Source organism: Bombina bombina, chromosome 6, assembly GCF_027579735.1.
Source record: "Bombina bombina isolate aBomBom1 chromosome 6, aBomBom1.pri, whole genome shotgun sequence".
Classification (NCBI taxonomy): Eukaryota; Metazoa; Chordata; class Amphibia; order Anura; family Bombinatoridae; genus Bombina; species Bombina bombina.
The window spans coordinates 773,720,079-773,745,836 of record NC_069504.1 but is presented as its reverse complement, the minus strand read 5'-3'; positions in this window follow the sequence as shown (position 1 = coordinate 773,745,836).

The window sequence follows — 25,758 nt, the reverse complement described above, 5'->3', positions numbered from 1 at the left end:
GTCTGAGGTAAAACATTCCCTGAGTCTGAAATTTCACCCTCAGATAGTATGTCCTTTAAATTTAAGCTTGAACACCTCCGCCTGTTACTTCGGGAGGTTTTAGCGACTCTGGATGATTGTGACCCTATTGTAATTCCTCCAGAGAAATTGTGTAAGATGGATAAATATCTAGAAGTACCTACTTTCACTGATGTTTTTCCGGTTCCTAAGAGAATTTCGGAAATTATTAAAAATGAATGGGATAGACCAGGTATACCGTTTTCTCCCCCTCCTAATTTTAAGAAAATGTTTCCCATATCAGACACCATTCGGGACTCATGGCAAACGGTCCCTAAGGTAGAGGGAGCTATATCTACCCTAGCTAAGCATACAACTATACCCATTGAGGACAGTTGTGCTTTCAAAGACCCTATGGATAAAAAATTAGAGGGTCTACTAAAGAAATTGTTTATTAATCAGGGTTTTCTTTTACAACCTATGACCTGCATTGTTCCAGTAACTACTGCAGCAGCTTTTTGGTTTTAGGCTCTAGAAGAGTCTCTTAAGGTTGAGACCCCATTAGATGACATTTTGGATAGAATTAAGGCTCTCAAGCTAGCTAATTCTTTTATTACTGATGCCGCTTTTCAAATTGCTAAATTAGCGGCGAAGAATGCAGTCTTTACTATCCTAGCACGTAGAGCGTTGTGGCTCAAATCTTGGTCTGCTGATGTCTAATTAAAAACTAAACTTTTAGCTATTTCTTTTAAAGGTAAAACCCTTTTTGGGCCTGAATTGAAGGAAATCATTTCTGACATTACAGGAGGTAAAGGCCATGCCCTACCTCAGGATAAGTCTGTTAAGATGAGGGGTAAACAAAACAATTTTCGCTCCTTTCGGAACTTTAGAGGACCCTCAGCTTCCTCTTCTTCCACAAAGCAGGAAGGGAATTTTACCCAATCTAAGTCAGTCTGGAGACCCAACCAGAACTGGAATAAAGGTAAACAATCTTAAAAGCCCACTGCTGCTACTAAAACAGCATGAAGGGGCGGCCCCCGATCCGGGACCGGATCTAGTAGGGGGCAGACTTTCTTTCTTCGCCCAGGCTTGGGCAAGATATGTTCAGGATCCCTGGGCACTAGAAATAGTGACTTACGGTTATCGATTGGAATTCAAGGACTTTCTCCCAAGAGGGAGATTTCATCTTTCAAGATTTTCTGTAGACAAGATAAAAAGAGAGGCGTTCTTACGCTGTGTAAAAGACCTCTTTACCATGGGAGTAATTTTTCCCGTTCCACAATCGGAACAGGGACAGGGATTTTACTCAAATCTTTTCGTGGTTCCCAAAAAAAAGGGAACTTTCAGACACATTTTAGATCTCAAGTGTCTAAACAAGTTTCTCAGAGTTCCATCATTCAAGATGGAGACTATACGAACAATCTTACCAATGATCCAGGAGGGTCAATATATGACTACCGTGGGCTTGAAGGATGCTTACCTTCATATTCCTATCCACAAGGATCATCATCAGTTTCTAAGGTTTGCCTTTCTAGAGAAACATTATCACTTTGTGGCCCTCCTTTCGGGTTGGCCACAGCACCCAGAATCTTTACAAAGGTTCTAGGGTCTCTTCTGGTGGTTCTCAGACTGCGAGGCATAGCCGTGGCACCTTATCTGGACGATATTCTAATCCAGGCATCCACGTATCCACTGACAAAATCTCACACGGACACAGTGTTGTCTTTTCTGAAAACTCACGATTGGAAGGTGAACATAGAGAAAAGTTCACTAGTTCCACAGACTAGGGTTCCTTTCTTGGGAACTCTGATAGACTCGGTAGACATGAAAATATTTCTGACGGAGGTCAGAAAAATCAAAGATTCTAAATACTTGGCGAGCACTTCAGTCCTTTCCTCGGCCATCAGTGGCTCAGTGTATGGAGGTAATTGGATTAATGGTAGCGGCAATGGACATCATTCCATTTGCTCGCTTTCATCTCAGACCACTGCAGCTGTGCATGCTCGGACAGTGGAATGGGGATTATGCGGATCTATCTCCTCAGATAAATCTAGATCAAGAAACTTCTTTGGTGGTTGTCGCCGGATCATCTGTCCCAGGGGACTTGTTTCCGCAAACCCTCGTGGGTGATAGTGACAATGGACGCCAGCCTTCTGGGCTGGGGTGCAGTCTGGAATTCCCTGAAGGCTCAGGGTGTTTGGACTCAGGTGGAGTCTCTACTTCCAATCAATATTCTGGAACTGAGAGCAATATTCAATGCGCTTCTGGCATGGCCTCAGTTGGCTTTGGCCAAATTCATCAGATTCCAGCCGGACAATATCACGACTGTGGCATATATCAATCATCAGGGGGGAACAAGGAGTTCCTTAGCGATGTTAGAAGTATCCAAGATAATTCGTTGGGTGGAGGCCCACACTTGTCATTTGTCAGCAATCTACATCCCAGGAGTAGAGAACTGGAAAGCGGATTTTCTAAGCCGACAGACTTTTCATCCAGGGGAATGTGGGAACTCCACCCGGAGGTATTTGCCTCACTGATTCTCCGATGGGGCAGACCGGAATTGGATCTGATGGCATCTCGACAGAATGCCAAGCTTCCAAGATACGGATCCAGGTCGAGGGATCCCCAGGCCGAACTGATAGATGCCTTGGCAGTACCTTGGTCGTTCAGCCTAGCTTATGTGTTTCCACCGTTTCCTCTCCTTCCACGTGTGATTGCTCGAATCAAACAGGAGAGAGCTTCAGTGATCCTGATAGCGCCTGCGTGGCCATGCAGGACTTGGTATGCGGATCTAGTGGACATGTCCTCTCTACCACTGTGGAAACTTCCTGTGAGACAGAATCTTCTCATTCAAGGTCCTTACCAACATCCAAATCTAATTTCTCTGCAGCTGACTGCGTGGAGATTGAACGCTTGATTTTATTGAAGCAAGGATTTTCTGATTTGGTTATCAGTACTTTGATACAGGCTAGAAAGCCTGTCACTAGAAAGATTTATCATAAGATATGGCGTAAATATCTTTATTGGTGTTAATCCAAAGGCTACTCATGGAGTAAAGTTAGGATTCCTAGGATTTTGTCTTTTCTCCAAGAAGGATTGGAGAAAGGTTTATCAGCTAGTTCCTTAAAGGGACAAATGTCTGCATTGTCAATTTTGTTTCACAAACGTTTGGCAGATGTACCTGATTTTCAGTCTTTTTGTCAGACTCTAGCCAGAATTAAACCTGTATTTAGACCAATTACTCCTCCCTGGAGTTTGAATTTAGTTCTTAGAGTTCTTCAAGGGGTTCCGTTTGAACCCATGCATTCCATAGATATTAAGTTGTTATCTTGGAAAGTTCTGTTTTTGGTTGCTATTTCTTCTGCTCGAAGAGTTTCTGAGCTTTCAGCGTTACAATGTGATTCGCCTTATCTTATATTTCATTCTGATAAGGTGGTTTTACGTACCAAACCTGGATTTCTTCCTAAGGTTGTTTCAAATAAGAATATTAATCAGGAAATTGTTGTTCCTTCCTTGTGTCCTAATCCTTCTTCTAAGAAGGAGCGTCTGTTACATAACCTGGACGTGGTCCGTGCCTTGAAGTTTTACTTACAGGCAACCAAGGATTTCCGTCAATCATCTTCATTATTCATTGTTTATTCTGGAAAGCGTAGGGATCAGAAAGCTACGGCTACCTCTCTTTCTTTTTGGCTGAGGAGTATCATCCGCCTGGCATATGAGACTGCTGGACAGCAGCCTCCTGAAAGAATTACGGCTAATTCTACTAGGGCTGTGGCTTCCACATGGGCCTTTAAAAATGATGCTTCTGTTGAACAGATTTGCAAGGCTGCGACTTGGTCGTCTCTTCATACTTTTTCCAAATTTTACAAATTTGATACTTTTGCTTCTTCTGAGGCTGTTTTTGGGAGAAAGGTTCTTCAAGCAGTGGTGCCTTCCGTTTAGGTCTCTGTCTTGTCCCTCCCGTTTCGGGTATTTTTGTATTGTATCCCACAAGTAAGGATGAAATCCGTGGACTCGTCGTATCTTGTAGAAGTAAAGGAAATTTATGCTTACCTGATAAATTGATTTCTTCTACGATACGACGAGTCCACGGACCTCCCTGTCATTTTAAGACAGATTATATTATATTTTATTTTTTTATTTTTTTACAACTTCAGTCACCTCTGCACCTTTAGCTTTTCCTTTCTCCTCCTAAACCTTCGGTCGAATGACTGGGGTGGAGGGAAGGGAGGAGCTATATATACAGTTCTGCTGTGGTGCTCTTTGCCACTTCCTGTTAGCAGGAGGTTAATATCCCACAAGTAAGGATGAAATCCGTGGACTCATCGTATCGTAGAAGAAATCAATTTATCAGGTAAGCATAAATTTCCTTTTTCTCCAGTCATGTGACTGCTATTGAAAAGCATTGAGAAGCAGTGCATTGATTAAAATAGCCAGTAGGTGGAGCTGTCCGCTTGTGTTGCAGCAAAGCCAAGCAAGCTGAAAGTAATCAGTTTAACCAGACCTGAGCAATTGAGCAGATTTCAAAGGAACACGTTCTTTCTGTCTATAAATCAGTCCAGATTGTAATGCATAGAAAGAACGGTTTGCAGAAAAATGCAAGTGAAGTCTGTGTTGTGTGATTATTTTATTAGGTTTATAATACTGTTTAGCAAATGTTTTTGTTCATTTAACTTAGTTTAATAATATATTCTGTGTTGTGTGATTATTTTATTAGGTTTATAATGCTGTTTAGCATTTAAAGTCTTCATTTGAAAGCTTTAAAAATAATGTATTAGGTGTTACTTATGACAATTTTGAAAGGGGACTGGAACCTAACTCCCTCACTTCCCATTCACTTACATTATAAAATGGGTTTCAATTTACAACGGTTTCGATTTACAACCATTCCTTCTGGAACCTAACCCTCGCATAAATTGAGGGCTACCTGTATATGATTTGTTACAGCTGGTAGGTAGGTGGAGCCAGAGAGACAAAGTTGCAGCAAACAGAAAACAAATATTCTCAGCCTATGACCAAGCCATCTGGTGGCGAAGAGGTAAGTCAGCAGCGAGGGAAAGAACTGCAGCAGAATTATAAACAGGTCCCAGGTTCAATTCTAGGCTGGATCATGACAAGGGGTTAATAGGTGGTTTATGGGTGTTAGTGTACTTTGTAACATTTTAGTTATGATTTTTGTGTAACAGTTTTGTTGCGCAAAACTCATAACTACTGGTCTCAGATAGCGGAACGGATCTTGTCGGTATAGGCTGGAACGCAAGCATTTTAGCCTTACCGCACAACCTGTAATAACGGCGCTATGGAAATCCCACGCAAAAACATATTTTTTTGTTTAAGTGCGGGATTGACGTTGCGTTACATGCTAAAATGCTTGCGGTATAGCTATACCGACAAGACTCGTAATGGCTGCGTTACGGTTTTTACGCTGAAATGGCGTAATGCAAAACTCGTAATTTAGGTGAAAGACTCTGATATGACCATTATGTTTGTATATATTATTACTATCCACGTAATCATATATCTTCTTTCCATTTTTTCACACTTCATTATGTGATTGCTTTGTAAAAATCTGTATCATGAAATCTGTTGGCGCTCTACAAATAACCGATAATAAAATTAATATTCACAAAGGAATATCCCAATATATTAGCAAATAAGTGTTCAATCAATTATCCAATTGGATTACTGTCAGGGTGCCAGGAATCAGACTGAAACGAGAAGTGCAAAAATAATCAAACCTTTATTAATAGCAAAAAATAATAAAAATTCCACAAGTCAAATAACAAGCCAGGAGTCAAAACCAGAGCTGATAGTCAGATGAGCCGAGTCAGGAGCCAAAGTGAATAGTCAGACGAGCCGGAATCAGGAACAAGGAAAACAGCAGAGTCAGGAACAAGCCAGGAATCAGGAACCAGGAAGGACGTCAGGCAGCCAGGTAATACACAGGAACTCTCACAAACAGGTCTGAGACAACGGAAAGGCAAAACATACTGAACAGAGGCCCTTTAAATAATAAGTGATGACATCACAATTCTGAGACTGCATCCTTTCTCACACGGATGATGCACACCAGTCTGGCCATAAAAGGAAGTGCAGGAAATGAGCAGCATCCCCCACAATGCAGCATAGTCAGCAAGAGAGGTGAGTAAAATGGCTGCCAGCAGCACATGGCAAACAAAACAGGGAAAAAACCCTGACAGTACCCTCCCCTCAACGACCCCTCCCCCGCATGAGGACAAAAGGCTTATTGGGGAAACGGGCATGGAAGGCACGGAGGAGGGCGGGAGCATGAACATCAAGAACGCTCCTCCGGACCGTAGCCCCTCCAGTGAACCAAAAACTGTACACGGCCCCAGTTTCGAGAATCAATAATGCTGCTGACCTCATACTCCTCATGGTTGTGAACAAAGATAGGACGGGGACGAGGTAACACAGTGGTAAACCGATTACAAACCAATGGTTTCAAGAGGGAGACATGAAAAACATTGGAGATGCGCATAGCAGGAGGAGGGTCAAGAGCGTAGGCCACAGGATTAACCCATCGGAGTATTCGAAAAGAACCAACATAATGGGGAGCCAATTTATTGGAAGGCACATGAAGGTTCAAGTTGTGGGAGGACAGCCAAACTCTCTCACCAACCTGGTAGGAAGGTGCGGGCAGTCACCTACGATCAGCCTGGAACTTTTGGCGCTGCATAGAACGATGAAGGCAATCCTGAATCTGCACCCACGTGGAACAGAGTTGCCGGAGATGCTCCTCCAAAGCCGGAATACCCTGAGACATGAATGAATCGGGCAACAAGGATGGTTGAAACCCATAATTCTCCATGAACGGGGATAACTTGGAGGAAGCATTAATAGCACTATTACGAGCAAACTCTGCCCAAGGTAACAGTTCAGACCAATTATTGTGGTAATCTGAGACATAGCAACGGAGGAACTGTTCAAGAGCTTGATTAGACCGTTCCGCAGCCCCATTGGATTGAGGGTGATATGCCGAGGAGAAGGAAAGCTGGATCCCCATTTGAGCACAAAAGGAACGCCAAAATCTGGAGACAAACTGGCTACCCCGGTCTGACACTATCTCCTTGGGTAACCCATGTAAACAGAAGACCTCCCAGGCAAAAATTGAAGCAAGCTCCTGAGTGGTAGGTAGCTTCATCAAGGGAATGCAATGTGACAATTTAGAAAAACGGTCAACCACCATAAGGATAACAGTATTGCCATTGGAAACAGGGAGCTCGACAATGAAGTCCATGGAAAGATGTGTCCAAGGACGCTCACCATTAGCAATAGGTTGAAGAAGACCCACAGGAAGACATTGAGGAGTCTTATTCTGTGCACAAACTGAGCAGGAGGCAATATACGCAGCAACCTCAGAACGAAGACCTGGCCACCAGAATTGTCGAGTGACAGACCAAATAATTTGGTTCTTGCCTGGGTGACCTGCAGGTTTAGGATAGTGGTAAGTGTGCAAAAGTTTAGTTTGAAGATTCTCAGGAACAAAATACTTACCACTAGGTTTCTCAGGAGGCGCATTGGTTTGTGCAGCCAGGATCTCCTCCCCCAAGGGAGAAGTCAAATTAGTACGTATGGTATCCAAAATATGGTCAGGAGGTATCACAGGAGTAGGTACAGACTCCTCCTTGGACAGAGGCGAAAATTGTTGAGAGAGGGCATCAGCCCTAACATTCTTACTACCAGGCAGGTAGGAGACCACATAAATAGCGCCCATCTGGCCTGTCGGGGCGACAAACTTTTTGCTTCAGATAGATAAGTTAAATTCTTGTGGTCAGTAAGAATGAGCACTGGCACGCTAGTACCCTCGAGAAGATGCCTCCATTCCTTGAGTACCAAAATGATTGGCAGTAATTCCCTGTTGCCAATTTCATAATTGCACTGCGCTGGAGACATTTTCGTAGAGAAGAAACCACACAGATGCAAGGAACTGTCAGGCGTAGGATGTTGAGACAAGAGGGCACCTACTCCAGTCTCAGACGCATCGACCTCAAGAACGAAAGGCAGGACAGGGTTAGGATGAGCCAGAACTGGAACGGCAGCAAAGGCAGTCTTAAGACTATCAAAGTCCTTAATGGCAGTAGGTGACCAATGGAGTGGATCATTCTCTTTACGGGTCATGTCTGTGATAGGTTTGACCAAGGAAGAAAAGTTTTTAATAAACTTTCTATAGTAATTGGCGAACCCCAAAAAACGTTGAATAAACCGAAGACCAACTGGGCAAGGCCACTGCAGAACTGCAGATAACTTGTCAGGATCCATGGAGAACCCTGCAACGGAGATAACATAACCTAGGAACCTTACTTGAGTCTGATGGAACTCACATTTCTCGAGTTTACAAAAGAGGCCGTTCTCACGTAGTCTCTGAAGAACCCGTGTAACATCAGAACGATGAGCCTCAAGTGTAGGTGAGTATATGAGGATGTCGTCTAAGTACACCACAACACACTGTTGCAACATATCTCGTAGGACATCACTAATAAATTCCTAAAAAACAGCAGGAGCATTACATAGGCCAAAGGGCATTACAAGATACTCATAATGCCCGCTCCTGGTGTTAAATGCTGTTTTCCATTCGTGGCCCTCCTTAATCCTAACGAGATTGTACGCTCCTTTAAAATCAAGTTTAGTAAAGACTGTAGCTTCCTTGAGGCGGTCAAAGAGTTTCGTAATGAGCGGAATAGGGTAAGCATTCTTAATGGTAAGACGATTAAGACCCCTATAATCGATGCATGGTCTTAACTCGCCACCCTTTCTCTTCACAAAGAAGAAGCCAGCCCCTGCAAGAGAGCAGGATTTGCGGATGATCCCCCGCAACAGAGCATCGAAAACATACTCCTCCATAGCACAATTCTCTGCAACAGACAGAGGGTACACCCGGCCCGAGGAGGAATGACTTGCATGTTGCAAGTCTATGGCACAATCGTAAGACCGGTGAGGAGGCAACATACCGGCACGCACCTTGTCAAAAACGTCTAGGAACTCTCGGTACTCCTCTAGCAATTGAGATACCGAAGAAGTGCACAAGACTTTAACTGGTTTCCGAAGACAAGTGGAAATACATTGTGGGGACCACGACAAAATTTCAGACCTGCGCCAGTGGAGACTGGGATTGTGCTTTTGGAGCCAGGGATAACCCAGAACAATCAGAAAATGTGGAGAGTTTATCACCTAGAACTGGAGGTTTTCAAAATGGAGAGCCCGAACAGCTATGGATAATGGAGCAGTTTCGTGAGTAACGAATGTGGGCTGTAGGGGCCTGCCATCAATGGCCTCAATAGCAAGCGGAACGGACCGAGGCAAAACAGGAATGGAGTGCTTTGATACAAAAGCACTGTCAATGAAATAGCCCGCAGCACCGGAGTCAACAAGAGCCTGAGTGACTATGGAGGATTCCACCCAGGAAAGGACAACCATGACCAAAGGTTTCTCCTTAAGCGGTTCTGGGAACGAGGATAAACCACCCAAGGTCTGCCCCCAACAGGACCTTAGGTGTGAGCGTTTCCCGGCCGTGTAGGACAAGACTTCAAAAGGTGGCCCTGTAACCCACAATAGAGGCAGAGCCCCTCCCTCCTCCTAAAGGCCCTCTCCGCCGCGGAGAGACGCGTGAATCCCAAGTGCATCGGCTCAGCAGTACCTGGTGACTCGGGACCAGGAGGCATGGGAGGAGAGGGAGGCATGGGTGGGAACGAACACGTAGGAGACAACGGAACAGGAGGCTTCCGCAAGAGCTCCTTGAAAGAGGGCCTCTCTCTGAGTCTGATGTCAATTAGGATCAAAAAAGACACCAATGCCTCGAGATCCTCTGGTAAATCTCTGGCAGCAACTTTGTCTTTAATCGCATCAGAGAGCCCATGAAAGAAGGCGGCAACAAGGGTTTCATAATTCCAACCTACCTCTGCGTCAAGAGTATGGAACTCAATGGCATACTGAGCAACAGATCTTGTACCTTGCTGAATGGACATGAGTCGTTTAGCAGCAGAGGAGGAGCGAGCCGGAACATCAAATACCCTTTGAAAGGAGGCCACAAATTCAGGGTAATTTGAAAACACAGGTTTATTAGTCTCCCACAAGGGATTAGCCCAGGCAAGAGCTGTGTCAGAGAGTAAAGAGATGAGAAATCCCACCTTAGCTCTGTCAGAGGGAAACGCCTGAGGTAACATCTCAAAGTAAATGCCCACCTGGTTCAAAAACCCTCTGCACTGAATAGGATCGTCTCCATATCGCTGAGGTAGAGGTGCAGAACCGGACATGCTCCTGGTAGGCATAGGTGCAGCAGCGGAAACAGGAGCAGCCATAACTTGCGGGACACTTTGGTCCAAATGTGCAGTGCGAGTCAGCAGGCTTTGCAGGGCTAGTGCAAATTGATCCAAGCGGTGATCCTGTACATCCATCCTGGAAATTATGGCAAGTAAATGTGGATTATTAGCACTATCAGGATTCATGGCCTTTGCGTAATGTCAGGGTGCCAGGAATCAGACTGAGACGAGAAGTGCAAAAATAATCACACCTTTATTAATAGCAAAAAATAATAAAAAGTCCACAAGTCAAATAACAAGCCAGGAGTCAAAACCAGAGCTGATAGTCAGACGAGCCAAGTCAGGAGCCAAAGCGAATAGTCAGACGAGCCGGAATCAGGAACAAGGAAAACAGGAAGAGTCAGGAACAAGCCAAGAATCAGGAACCAGAAAGGACGTCAGGCAGCCAGGTAATACACAGGAACTCTCACAAACAGGTCTGAGACAACGCAAAGGCAAAACATACTGAACAGAGGCCCTTTAAATAATAAGTGATGACATCTCAATTCTGAGACTGCATCCTGTCTCACACGGATGATGCACACCAGTCTGGCCATAAAAGGAAGTGCAGGAAATGAGCAGCATCCCCCACAATGCAGCATAGTCAGCAAGAGAGGTGAGTAAAATGGCTGCCAGCAGCACATGGCAAACAAAACAGGGAAAAAACCCTGACAATTACAAAATACCAGCTATAAAAGGACCCATAGAAGACACTACAAAATGCTTGACAAAGGCCGAGAGGCTGAAACGCGTTGCATTCTGGGACATATTGCACATCCATACTCAGCTGTTTCTTCATTTAAGCTCGATATTCTCAAACAATAGTTTTGCTGGGCGATCCTACATGGAGGACAAACTAATTACATAGTAACGATCTGGTAACGATCTTTACAAAGAAGTTCCCCCAGCAAATGCTCTAACAGACCAACATAGCGGAGAGAATCGCTTGTGGAGACAAACTGTAAGAGATCTATTAACGAACAATCCACGTCCAAACGGACACCTAGCAGATCACTTCAGACCTACGATCCAGTACCCGGCTGTGCTTGGAATCTTTAAGTAACAAACATCTACCCGGACCTACAGCAGCTCTTGAAGATTCAGAATACAAAAGAATTTAACACGACCGAGTGCTTTACACTCAATTTCATTCACTATCCCAGAGAGACAATAAATAGTGAGTACTTAAAAGGACTTAACGCTGTAGGTATATTTCACTGAAAGTCTCCATTTTTACATTGATCTCTAAATAACTGCTTTAAACTACCATCTTTACACAAATACTGCTAATAGCGGAACTATACAGTTTCCATATTTCAACAGATTGGGCAACATTGATTTGTAACCGATTTGTAACAAACATTTACTTCTGATTGCCATTTTTTGTGTCCAACTGCGATAGTATCCATTTATATTAATTTATATCATCAATCAAGATATACAAATTAATTTATAATTGTTTTAGAAATAGATTTTATATGTCTTAGTAATATATATATATATATATATATATATATATATATATATATATATATATATATATATATATATATATATATATATATGTATATATATATATATATATATATATATATATATTTTAGAAAAAGGTTCAGAATATATATATTGTTTGAGTACACTATCTCTTTGGAGTGGCCACATCCAATTTTACCTAGTCAATTATTTAGCCATTTGTTCACCTTGTTTTTATTTTATCTATGTGTTTATACAACCTAATACATTTTCTAAATAGAGATTTTAAGTTAGATTTCATTTATATTACACTAGTTGATAAGCCTGCCTAGAGGGCAGTCTATGTTTTAAAAATGCAACCCCCCAAGCTACAAAAATTAAAAAAGTAAAAATACAGAAAATATTAAAAATAAACAAAGTCCCCCTAACAGTAAAACCCCCCACCAACCAAACCCCCCAAAATAAAAAAACCCTAACACTAATAAACCTAAACTACCCATTGCACCTAAAGGGGCATTTGTATGGACATTGCCCTTAAAAGGACATTCAGCTCTTTTTCACTGCCCTAAAAAGGGCATTCAGCTCTTTTTGAAATTGCCCAATGAACCCTAATCTAAAAAAACAAAAGCCCCCCAAAAATTTAAAAAAAAAACTAACACTAAAGCTCCAAATAGGTACTCACGGTTTCAGAAGTCCGGCGAAGAAGGTCTTCTTTCAGGCCCATCATCTTCATCCACAGCGAAGGAGGCGCGGAGCGAAGGTTCGGATCGGTCGTCCCAGATGTGGCGATCTTCGGCGGTGGTCATCTGTGGCGGCATCAGCAGTCCTCGGCAGCTGCGGCGGTCCTCGGCATATATTGAATATTGAATGCAAGGTACCGCAATCAATTTGGGGTACCTTGCATTCCTATTGGCTGAATTTTTTAAAACTGACAATAGGATTAGAGCTACTGAAATCCTATTGGCTGTTCAAATCAGCCAATAAGATTTCAGTAGCTCCGCGCCACCTTCACTGTGGATGAAGATGATGGACCCGCCTGGAAGAAGACCTTCTCCATTGGACTTCTGAAACTGTGAGTACTTATTTGGGGCTTTAGTGTTATTTTTTTATTTTTATTTTTAGATTAGGGTTCATTGGGCAATTTCAAAAAGAGCTGAATGCCCTTTTAAGGGCAGTGAAAAAGAGCTGAATACCCTTTTAAGGCCAATGCCCATACAAATGCCCCTTTAGGGTCAATGGGTAGTTTAGGTTTATTAGTGTAAGTTTTTTTTTATTTTGGGGGGTTTGGTGGGTGGGGGGTTTCACTGTTAGAGGGGGATTTTATTTTTAATGTAAAAGAGCTGATTTCCTTAGGGCAATGCCCTACAAAAAGCCATTTCAAAGGCTATTGGTAGTTTAGTATTAGATTAGGGGGTGTTTTTATTTTGGGGGGCTTTTTTATTTTCATAGGGATTAGGTTTAATTTTTTTATTTTAGATAATGTTGTTTATTATTTTTTGTATTGTTAGACTTTTTTTTTCTGTAATTTTAGATTTATTTAATGTAATTTTGTTTTATTATTTTAATTGTAATGTAGTTTTTTTTAATGTAATTAAGGGGTTAATTTAGGGGTGTTAGGTTAGGGGGCTTAGTCATTAAATTAGTTTTTTTGCGTTGTGGGGTTTGCGGTTTAGGAGTTAATAGGTAGATTAAGCTTAATGCGTTGTAGGGAGTTTGATGATTTAGGGGTTAATAGATGTATTAGGTAGTTTGCGATGTTGTGGTTGGCAGATTTAGGGGTTAATAATTTTATTGGGTATTTTTTTTTCTTAATACTTTGTGTGGGCGGGTAGTTTATTTCTTTCTTAATAGTTCGTATGAGCGTTTTCTTTTTTTTTAAATACTTATTTTGGGCGGTTAGTTTTTTTTTTTTTTTTTTTTTGAAATAATATTTATTTTATTTTCAAATTAAAGTAAGCTTGACAATGACAAATATAGAGTAATCAATTCACTTTGTACATACAGATATTACAGACGTCATAATAAAAGTATCTCCATGAACAGTTATAAGGAATATCAGATATATAACATATTTTTCCGGGACATGAGGGAAAACACAATGAACAAGCAGTTTTAGCCATACCTGACTGTTTCGATTGATGTGGTATCATATTACAAATGTGAAGCAGGTAGCATATTAACATTGACCAATCAACTGAATGAGATCCTTCACCAAATTAGTCTGAACTACTTAAGGGGTCATTCGAGACATATATCTCCGAGTGAGGTAGAGAACCTCTAAGGAAGGGAAAGCAAAAATTGGAGGGGGGTATGAACAGTAGGAAGGGGAAAAAGGGAAGGAGGGAGGGGGGGGGGGAGGGAGGTGAGAGCAGAAAAACGGGAAAAGCATATAGTAGGGGAGAAGACTCCAAGCCATGAAGCACAGACCGAGGAGAGCAGATATAGACCTCTGGACAGGGGTCACAGTAGATATATATAAGGTAGGTCTATTTACTATACTTAAAATATTATGATGATTTTAGATATGGACTCAACCACAGAGGGGTTTCAAACCTCAATTGTTGGAAAAAATTATTACCATGTTCGATTCCCCAACCCAGCCGATCTTTTGTGGCGTGCATCTCCAGGTAGGGCGGATAGTCACACGAGAAGGAAAGAAAAAAAAAAAAAAAAAAAAAAAAAAAAAAAAGGGCAGTAGGACTCAGTGTTATAGGGGAGGGGGGAGGGAGAATAGGAGAAGGGTATAATAAGTAAGGTGGGGGGAGAAAGAATGGTGGTCAACAAATAAAGATCTGTGGGGGCAGAGGAAGAGCCCTACTCTAGGGGCAAGATTTCTTCGCGATTGATGGTCCTATCTCTTGAGACCGTCTGTCTACAATCTTCCTGGTAGTGGAACCAGGGTTCCCAGATTTGCCAGTAAAGGTCCTCTCTATCAGCATTGGAGTAGTAACCCTGTTCCATCTTGGCATAGACCTGTATTATAGATGTGATAGCTGCCATGTCAGGGGGCAGGGTCTGTTTCCAGTCTCTAGCTATTGCCAGTTTAGTGGCTGCTAGTATGAAAATTATCAGCTTAGTTAAGGGTGTAGGGATACTATTTGGGAATATGTGCAATAGAGCCATGTCAGAGGTTAGCGGTATTTTCAATCCCAGATTGAGGCAAAGGGTAGCTACTTGGAGCCATAAGGGTTTCAAGGCAGGGCACTCCCACCATATGTGCAAGTCTGAGCCTCTCAGCTCGCATCCTCTCCAGCATAAAGAGGAAGCTGCAGGGAACATCTGTGATAGTCTGGAGGGGGTATAGTACCATCTCAAAAATCGTTTCATATATGACTCAAGAGTGTTCGCACAGTGGAGAGTCTTTTTAGTTAGTGTCATAGCAAGATGAAGGTGTTTGTCAGAGATCGGTCTGGAGAGGTCTCCTTCCCAAGCTCTAAGTTGCCAGGGTCTTTCTTTGTTAGTAGATGATTGCAGTAGGTTATAGTGGAATGATATGATTCTAGGGGTCTTAACCTGCAGCTGCCACAGTTTCTCCCAGTTGGTCAATGGTCTAAGGGAAGCCTTAGAAAACCCCCAAGACATCAGGAAGGCATATAGCCTGGAGTATTCAAATATAGCCCATATGGGAGGGTCCTGTATAACTGAATTGATATCTTCTGGAGTGGTCAAAGTACCCGAGGGGTATAGTTGCGAGACCAAATTCAGATCCCAGTGTCTCCATTGCTGAACATGGGTGTCTGGTAAGGCTGTAAGCAAAGCGGGTAGGGAGTGTATAGGGGATGGATGGGGGGCCACCTCAGGTAGGTTTCTAAGAGTACGCCACATTTTAAGATTTTCCCTGACAATAACATTTTTAATTCCCAGTTTGTCTAGTTGATATTCAGGGATCCAGGGCAAATCTGCCAAGGTCAATCCTCTGGGCAGCTCAGAATTTTCTATATTCTTCCATCCCTGAGGTTCCCCCTTGTCTGCCCACGCTGTGATGTGTGATAATCTGGCTGCCTCATAATACCCACGTATGCTAGGCATCGCCACTCCTCCTCGTTCATATTTTTTCTGCAGTATTTTCGCAGCAATTCGAGGTCTAGACTTTCCCCATATGTATTTTTGGCCAATAGATTGGAGTGTGTCTATCAGAGCACTGGGTACATTGAGGGGAATACATCGGAAATAATAGAGAATTTTAGGTAGAATTGTCATTTTAAAAGAGGCGATACGACCCAGCCATGACAATTCTTTGAGGCTCCAGGAAGTGGTGAGCTCAGTGACCTCTTGAATTATATCGGAATAGTTGATGGCAAGCACAGATTTCGGATCAGGGCCCAGTTGTACCCCAAGATGCCGGATGGTGGTACGTGACCACTGAAAAGAGTAAGATGTTCGTAGAACATCCAACTCAAATGCAGGGATGTCAAGCGGCAAGGCCTCGGTCTTAGAGACGTTAACTTTATAATAGCTATATGTTCCGAATTTGGAAAGAAGATCCAGCAGTATCGGCAAGGAGCCCAGTGGGTTTGTGAGAAATAGAGTAACGTCATCCGCAAATAACGCTATCTTTGCAGTGACACTCCCACATTTTACTCCATGTATTGGACTTGAGTTCCTAATGGCTTGAGCCAAAGGTTCAATGGCCAATGTAAAAATTAGGGGCGACAGGGGACAACCCTGCCTTGTGCCATTGGTAATATGTATTTCCGGGGAAGCAAACCCCATGCCCTTAACCACCGCGGTTGGGCAGGCATATAGGGCTCGTATTGCCGTTATCACTTCATCTGGAATACCAAATTGGGCCAGCGTACACCATAGGTAGTCCCATCTGACCCTGTCAAACGCTTTTTCTGCGTCTAAAGACAGGGTCAGCATGGGCAACCGTAGTCTGGAAGCCTCCATGAGGATATCCAGTGTTCTTCTGGTATTGTCGGGTCCTTCTCTGCCAAAGGTGAAGCCAACTTGGTCATTATGTATCACCCCTGGAAGTAGGGTGTTTAGACGATTAGCCCAGAGTTTAGCGTAGAGCTTTACATCTCCGTTAATCAGTGATATTGGTCTGTAGCTGCTACACTGTGAGGGATCTTTATTAGGCTTAGGAATCGGTAGTATCGTTGCTTGTAAGTATTCTTTAGCGAACGACCCCGACTCTCGAGCTTCCGAGAAGACACCAAGGAGGATCTTACTCAATTCCACCTTAAAGAGTTTATAGAAAGATGCCGGGTAACCGTCAGGGCCCGGGGCTTTATTGTTTTGAGTATGCTTAATGGCAAGGTTGATTTCCGATATGGAGAATGGGGCCTTGAGTGTTTCTCTATCTTCTTCTGATAGATTGGGTAGATTGAGGCTTTGCAAAAAGTCAACCACCTCCGAAACAGAGGACTCCTTCTCAGCCATTGAGGGTTGGAGGTTGTATAACTCCGAATAATAGGCCGCAAAAGTTTCTCCAATATCCTTAGGGGATGTGACCAGTATGGTTCCCCGTTGGAGAGCCAAGATTCTGGCTGCAGCGGTCCTACCTCTCAGTTTGTGAGCTAGTAACGTTGAGGCTTTATTGCCTTGACAGTATAGTAGCTTCTTAAATCGGATGTAGGACTCTTTAACTCTTTCCAGCTCTCTGTCTGCCAATTGAGTCCTAAGCTGCTTAATCTTATCAGATAGAGCGGCTGACGGGGAATTTTTGTTGTCTTGCTCAGCTTGCCTTAGTTCAGACATAAGAAGGCCCAAGGGTGCACCTGACTGCCGCTTCAGTGTCGCCTGTCTCCTAATACAAATCCCTCTTACGTAAGCTTTCAAGGCAGCCCATATTGTTTGAGATGGCATACCTGGGGTCTCATTAATTTTCAAGAACTCAGCAATGGAGCTCTTGAGGGATGTCTTGAAGATTTTATCATGAAGTGCTTGTTTCGGAAATTTCCAACTAGGTCTAGTTGTGTTGGTTAGGTCAGTGGCTAGGGAAAAAGTGAGGATATCATGGTCGGACCATGAACAAACCCTGATATGCGACTCTAGCACTCTATTCAGAGTCCAAGAGTCGGAGAAAAAGTGATCTAGCCTTGAGTAGGAGTGATGGGGTCGAGAAAAATAAGTATAATCTCTATCACTGTGGTGTTGTGCCCTCCAGATATCATATAGATTGTATTGGGCTATGTATTGGCGGAATTTGTTGGCCGTATTTGTAGTGTACGCATCAATATTTTTCCCCTTCTGAAGCTTTTTGTCTATTTGGGGATCCCATACCATGTTGAAATCCCCTCCTAGGATCAGGGTTCCAACTTTGTATTTCTCAATTTTGGACAAAATCGCTTTCAGAAATTTGGGTTGCGCCTGGTTGGGAGCATATATGTTTACCAAGGTAAACAGAATACCGTTAAGTTTACAGATAAGTAATAGGTATCTCCCTTGGGTATCCGCCTCTACAGAAATAGTCTCATAGTGTATAGTTTTGTGTATAGCGATCGCTACACCTCTAGATTTTTCAGTGTAGGAGGCCAGAATCACTGTGGGATAATCTGGGGTTCTGTATGGGGCTTGTAAGGATGTTAGCCAATGGGTTTCTTGCAAGAAAATGACTTGTATTTTAAGATTTTTCATGGTGTTTGTAAGCATACTTCTTTTGTCTTGGGAATTAAGCCCCTTAGCATTTAGCGTTGCAAAAGAGATATTACTGGGAATTTTCGACATGACGGATCTACTGTTCAGGGAGGGTGGGAGGAGAAAACAGAGCTAAAGGAGAAGTGATGGTTAGGAAAAAGAAAAAAAAAAAAAAAAAAACAAACACTCACCCCACCTGGATCTGCACACCAAGATACGACCACCGAATTTTCAAATCAGTATGAGCAGGCCAATGTCTCAGGAAAGTACAAGAAGTCTGTCTCCAAAGGGTCTGTACCTATCACTTTAAGGAAAAAATAAGGATAAGTGAAGATATATGGACTCAGAAACAGATGTCAAATTAGGAAACAAAAAGGAGAAAGATGGGAGAACATAACCCGTGGAGACAAGTTTGTATCAAAAATATTCAAAATTTTTTCTTTTTATCTGTGTACAACTGAAACTGTCTAAGCAAGTCTGGTGACCCTACGGATCACCAAAAGGAGAAGTATAGCTAAAGAGATAGACTGACTTCTCCAGTCCCCTTAAGAGGGGATGTCACTAATATACTTAGCGTATATGGGGGGGGGGTGTTATAAATATACCAACTGGTATAAGTAGATTGACTATCTACGGGGGAATATGAACAACAGGAAAACAAATTTAACTCTAACGGTTTGATTTAGAAACATAACGTAACAGTGAGTGCAATTGAACTGACCTATACCCGTCTATAAATTCAAGTATAAGGATGTCTAAATTAAACTATGCGATACAGGTTTTACCAATTGTTAGTTAGGCCACCTGTCTCCTGCACCACACAGGGGAGGGGAGATGCCCACATCCCCCGGTATTTGGGCTAAAGCCGGGGAGTTTAACGTATGGAAGCAAGATGGCTTGGGGCAAGGTTACTGTCTCTCAAAGGAGTTAACAAGTTTCCTCGTCCCCTGTGCGGAACAGGTACCCAGGCAGGGTAAAAGTAGACAAGATTGAGAACATATATGGTTAATAAAACAGGTATTATCTTAGCAGTTACAACAATATAAACAAACATTATTCATAGAGAACAGCAGTTAAGTAGTAGGTCTTTGTGGCCTAGGAGTGAAATCCGGGGCTCCAGCTCGGATTTTAGGTTGTGAGGTCATGATAGGAGGGTCAGACCCAGTATTGGAAGTTGTTGGAACATTTCTGGAACGAGGATCTGGTGCCACCAGCCCCCACTCTTTTAGTAGGTCAAAGCCCTCCTGAATGGTAATAATGGTGTGTGTTTCTCCATTTTTGGCAACAATCAGCTTTGTCGGGTAACCCCATCTATATCTTATATTCTCTGTTCTCAGAATTTGAGTTATATTTCTAAAGGTTCTTCTCCTTTGCAGAGTATAGCTAGAAATATCCGGAAAAACCGAAATGTGTTGAAATGTGTCTGGTAGCTGTGGTTTATTGGCCAATGCCCTCATTATCTTTTCTTTATGGGTGAAGAAATGAACCCTAGCAAGGACATCTCTTGGCTTATCTTGTGATACTGATCGTGGTCTTGCCACTCTGTGAACTCTGTCTAGTATGAAGTCCGTCGGGTCTGGAGAGGGTAGTATGAGTTTACAGAATTCCAGAATATGAGACTCTAAGTCTTGTGATCCAATTTCTTCAGATACCCCCCGGAACCTTAGATTGTTCCGTCTGGATCTGTCCTCCATATCGGCCAGTTTTATCTCCAAGTCGGATATCTGTGTCGCTAGATTCTGAGAGTAAGCTAGCAGGTGAGCATGATCAACTGTTAGATCTTCTTGTTTGTGCTCTAGGGTATCTGTCCGTTCCCCCAATGATGCAATTTCTCTGCGAAGTTCGGCTGTGGATCCTTTGATCTCTTTGGTCAACGTGTCTTGTAGGAGGTTCATCCTCTTAGTAAGTACATCCACAATAGAAGCCGACACCGCATCTGGTGTGGGGGAGTGGGAATCCATGCTGTTGTCAGACTCACTTTCATCTAACATAGGGGTAGAGTCTCGATATATCTGGGTTTTATCAGCTACATGTCCTTTAAAGTGGTCCACCACTGTTTTCCTGGGTGGCTGTGACGGTTTTGGCTTCCGTTTAGTGCTTTGAGACATATTCTGTGTCTATCTTCAAGTTGTTGAGTATAATCTCAAAGAAGTTAGGAGAAGGTTGCACTCAGATATAGTATAACCGTTAAAGAGAATAATTTGAAAGTATTTGTAACATAGTCCCCCTGATGTCAATCTAGAGTTAGGTAGCCATGGTTAACCTCTGGCCTGCTGATGGGAAAAGGTGCATCCACTGAGAAAATGACACTTTAATAGCTTAGAAATCCCACGACAAAGATAGGTGGGACAGGAGCTTTGATATGCACTCTCTCCAGGGAACCTTGCCCTCACTGGGCCATGACGGGAAAAGGAAGTGGATATGACCTGTTGCAACTAACTACAACAGGAAATGGGTGGAGAGAGTGGATAGGGGGTGACTGAAAATCCCAGTAGTAGTACCTTCACAACAAGAGATATAACTGAGTATTTGAAATCAAATTATCAGAGCTGTTATGACCTCAGTGTTAACAGATTAGACAAGCCACGTATACCCTTATCTTATTAGGTGAGGAGGCAAATAATCTAAAAGTCCTGTAAAGGAAAAAGGAATGTTAAAGCAAGAAAAGTTGACGCAATGTACATTACAATTTAGGGGTGATCTATCTGAATAGAATGCACAGTTACTGTAGAAAAGAGTAACTCATAAAGAGTGTAAGTGGTTAATTTAAACAGTAAGGTGCCACAAAACTCAATATTGGGTCAGAAAACCTGGTACAGTTATGTCAATCAGCAATCTGTGGGTAAAAAATATGGTTAGACAGATAATAAAATAACACTCCACCCTGGGTCAAAGCCCAGAGACACCTGTGCTGTCGCAGCAGCAATAATGTAACACAAAAGGGTCACTGAGCCTAAAAAGTCCCGCTGTGTTGGATAAGGGACCAGAAACATAGAGTGGAGTTACTGAAGTATTGCATGTATCATGCACTGGCTGTTAGGGTGGCACAGGTGGAATGTATCTCAGTAGTTGTGCTTCTCTGAGGCTGATGTGTGTATAGTTAGTGTCCCTGCAATAGGAATGTCTCCTGTATTTAAAGCTGCTATTTGAAAAAGTTATTAGGCTTAAGCAGGTTCTGTAATCACACACTGGGTATAGACTGTCAGAGAAATGGCAGGCAGACACACTAAGCTTCTGCAGGGGTGCAGTCCTTGAGAGCAAATAAAACACTATATGAACATCAGGTCTGTAACACCCATGGCTCTTTAAAAGTATTCCAACGTTTAATTAGTGGTTCAGACAATAAAGCTTTATGTGGTAGAAGTTCTCTCCTTTTTAGCTGATATTGTAGTGATTCTGTTGTGGTGTAATCCTTAGCAAGTTTACATATGCTGCGTAACACTTATAGGCCTATGTTAGGGCCAAAGATGGTGGATTTTGGCGCCTTTTAGAGTGGTTTGCACTATGGTATCAGGGCCTTCCTGATCAAGGGACAGGTATTAAAGTCCAATTGACCGTAATTTTCCTTGGGATTATGGCTATATTTCCTTTTATTATTTTCTTTTTTTTTTTCCCCCTTTGCTCGCTTTTTGTAATAGTCAGTGTAGTGGCAGAGGAGCAAATGTCAAGCTGGGGTGCCGGGGATTAAGAAAAATTAACGCCGCCTTACCGGGTATTTCTGTAGTACCATGTGGCTCCGCTGGTCACTACATCTCGACCGGACCACCATACACAATGACCGGAACAGTCCTCTTCAATGTCTGCCCACGATCTGCAAGGGCCGCTCAGGGAGGTGCTGCGTGAATGCCCGGGAGGTCCGAGCAGTAAGCCAGTACTGTAGCCCAGCAGCTAGGGTGTGAAGCGGTCTCTTCTTAGTGATCCTCCACCTCCAACACCGGTCACCTCTTCACAAATCACTCCGGAGCGGAGCCCCGACCCTCCGGAGTGCAGCTTACCAGGAGCGCTAAGGCCGGTTGTAGGAGAGAGGTAGAAAAGGCAGATAGGCGGTGATCCTGTCCGATCTGGCACTCAAATAGGTGATACAGCCCCAAAATCTCAGTGCAATCTTACTTATAAACACTTCTTTCCGTGTTTTTCTTGATATATAGGGTTTTAAAAACAGTTATATACAGGTTTGTGAGCAGAGCTCTGTCCACAAACGTCTTCTCAGCACGGCAGTTGGCTCCGCCCCCCGCGGTTAGTTTTTTTTATTATTTATTGCGGAAGGGTAGTTTTTTTTTTTTTGTAATGCTCCGTTTGCCTTCGCTGCATCCCGGTGGATTCCGAAAATGGCAGGGTAGTGAAAGAATACACCTTTCACCACCATGCCATTTTCGGAATCCACCAGGATGCTATCTGCGGTGGATTCTTTCACCACCCTGCCATTTTTGGAATCCACCTGGATGCAGCTTTGCCTTGCGCTGCCAACATTCCTTTGAGGATGCGTGCACAACTGGCGACACCGACGGACGCGTTACAAACGCGATTATAGTATAGATTCTTTGGTATATTAACATAGTATCCTTATGACTTCTTGTATATATATATATATATATATATATATATATATATATATATATATATATATATATATATTATCATTTTTTTATCATATTTTTTCCTTTTTTTTATCAACTTTATATTACATTCTACATCTTATATTATATTTATAAATCAGAGGTTTAGGAATAGCTTCTCTTAGCGCTCCCTTATTTATCTTTTCACTGTCTTTTGTCTATCTTGGTATAAATAGAAGGTCATATACCGAAATAAGGGTAGCTTTTTCCTTTTTTTGGCACAGTTTTTATATAATTCATTTGTACTCCAGCTTTGGAGATATACAGTACCAACAGATATTAGATGACCAGAGGTGCCTTTGTGAGGTATCTTGGTGGCATGTACATAAGCCCTTACAAGGGCTTTTCTCTACAGGGAGTGCAGAATTATTAGGCAAGTTGTATTTTTGAGGATTAATTTTATTATTGAACAACAACCATGTTCTCAATGAACCCAAAAAACTCATTAATATCAAAGCTGAATATTTTTGGAAGTAGTTTTTAGTTTGTTTTTAGTTTTAGCTATTTTAGGGGGATATCTGTTTGTGCAGGTGACTATTACTGTGCATAATTATTAGGCAACTTAACAAAAAACAAATATATACCCATTTCAATTATTTATTTTTACCAGTGAAACCAATATAACATCTCAACATTCACAAATATACATTTCTGACATTCAAAAACAAAACAAAAACAAATCAGTGACCAATATAGCCACCTTTCTTTGCAAGGACACTCAAAAGCCTGCCATCCATGGATTCTGTCAGTGTTTTGATCTGTTCACCATCAACATTGCATGCAGCAGCAACCACAGCCTCCCAGACACTGTTCAGAGAGGTGTACTGTTTTCCCTCCTTGTAAATCTCACATTTGATGATGGACCACAGATTCTCAATGGGGTTCAGATCAGGTGAACAAGGAGGCCATGTCATTAGATTTTCTTCTTTTATACCCTTTCTTGCCAGCCACGCTGTGGAGTACTTGGACGCGTGTGATGGAGCATTGTCCTGCATGAAAATCATGTTTTTCTTGAAGGATGCAGACTTCTTCCTGTACCACTGCTTGAAGAAGGTGTCTTCAAGAAACTGGCAGTAGGACTGGGAGTTGAGCTTGACTCCATCCTCAACCCGAAAAGGCCCCACAAGCTCATCTTTGATGATACCAGCCCAAACCAGTACTCCACCTCCACCTTGCTGGCGTCTGAGTCGGACTGGAGCTCTCTGCCCTTTACCAATCCAGCCACGGGCCCATCCATCTGGCCCATCAAGACTCACTCTCATTTCATCAGTCCATAAAATCTTAGAAAAATCAGTCTTGAGATATTTCTTGGCCCAGTCTTGATGTTTCAGCTTGTGTGTCTTGTTCAGTGGTGGTCGTCTTTCAGCCTTTCTTACCTTGGCCATGTCTCTGAGTATTGCACACCTTGTGCTTTTGGGCACTCCAGTAATGTTGCAGCTCTGAAATATGGCCAAACTGGTGGCAAGTGGCATCTTGGCAGCTGCACGCTTGACTTTTCTCAGTTCATGGGCAGTTATTTTGCGCCTTGGTTTTTCCACACGCTTCTTGCGACCCTGTTGACTATTTTGAATGAAACGCTTGATTGTTCGATGATCACGCTTCAGAAGCTTTGCAATTTTAAGAGTGCTGCATCCCTCTGCAAGATATCTCACTATTTTTTACTTTTCTGAGCCTGTCAAGTCCTTCTTTTGACCCATTTTGCCAAAGGAAAGGAAGTTGCCTAATAATTATGCACACCTGATATAGGGTGTTGATGTCATTAGACCACACCCCTTCTCATTACAGAGATGCACATCACCTAATATGCTTAATTGGTAGTAGGCTTTCGAGCCTATACAGCTTGGAGTAAGACAACATGCATAAAGAGGATGATGTGGTCAAAATACTCATTTGCCTAATAATTCTGCACTCCCTGTATATACCAGGGGGGCCAGCTCGAGGTGTTACCTTTTGGGCTTTGGGTTAACCGTGTGTAAATGGCACTGCAACTTGCTGACTCAATTTTAGTCACTGAAATGAATTTTGCACGTGTGTAAGAGGCACCACCCCTAACTGTGTGACGTCAGTAAAATGATTTTCATATGCACTTGTTGAGTAGCTGATCTTTTCCGTTTATACCTGCTCAACTTCTCAATGAGAAGTTACTATTATTACTATATATTTGATTATTGTTATTACTATATATTTGATTATTGTGTTCACAGGCCACATTGAAGGGTTCGCAGGTCATGGGTTGGGCACCTCTGCTTTAGAGGGTAGTATGTCTTTTAAGGATCCGATGGACAGTAAACTTGAATGCTTTCAGCTGGCAGTTTTTTTGTTTTGTCCAGCTTTGTTTTGTCCAGTTTTGTAGTGTAGCTTGTGCATCTGCAGCTGCTGCATTCTGGTGTTACAACACCTCTGACCTTATTTTCCAAAAACGTTTCCCATGATGAAATTTAGGATTGCTTGACTTTGGTCAAGAATGTGAACATTTTCATTTGTGATGCAGTTGTTGATTAATGCAAAAAGTGCTAGTATGGCTTTTCTGGGCTAATGATTTTTATGTCTCAAGTCAGTTTCTAAAATCAGATTTCTTTCCCTATTTCAGGAAAACAGAAATGTCCACAGCACCAAATGAATGAAGAAAGCTTGTCTTTATTCAGGCATCTTTCAGTAAGGCACACAAAGAGAAAACAAGCAACGTTTTGGTTTATTCACCATTAATCATGCTTAACTACAGTACCTGTGTAAAATTCCTTATATAGCAATACCTTTAAATCTTTAGTTCCTTG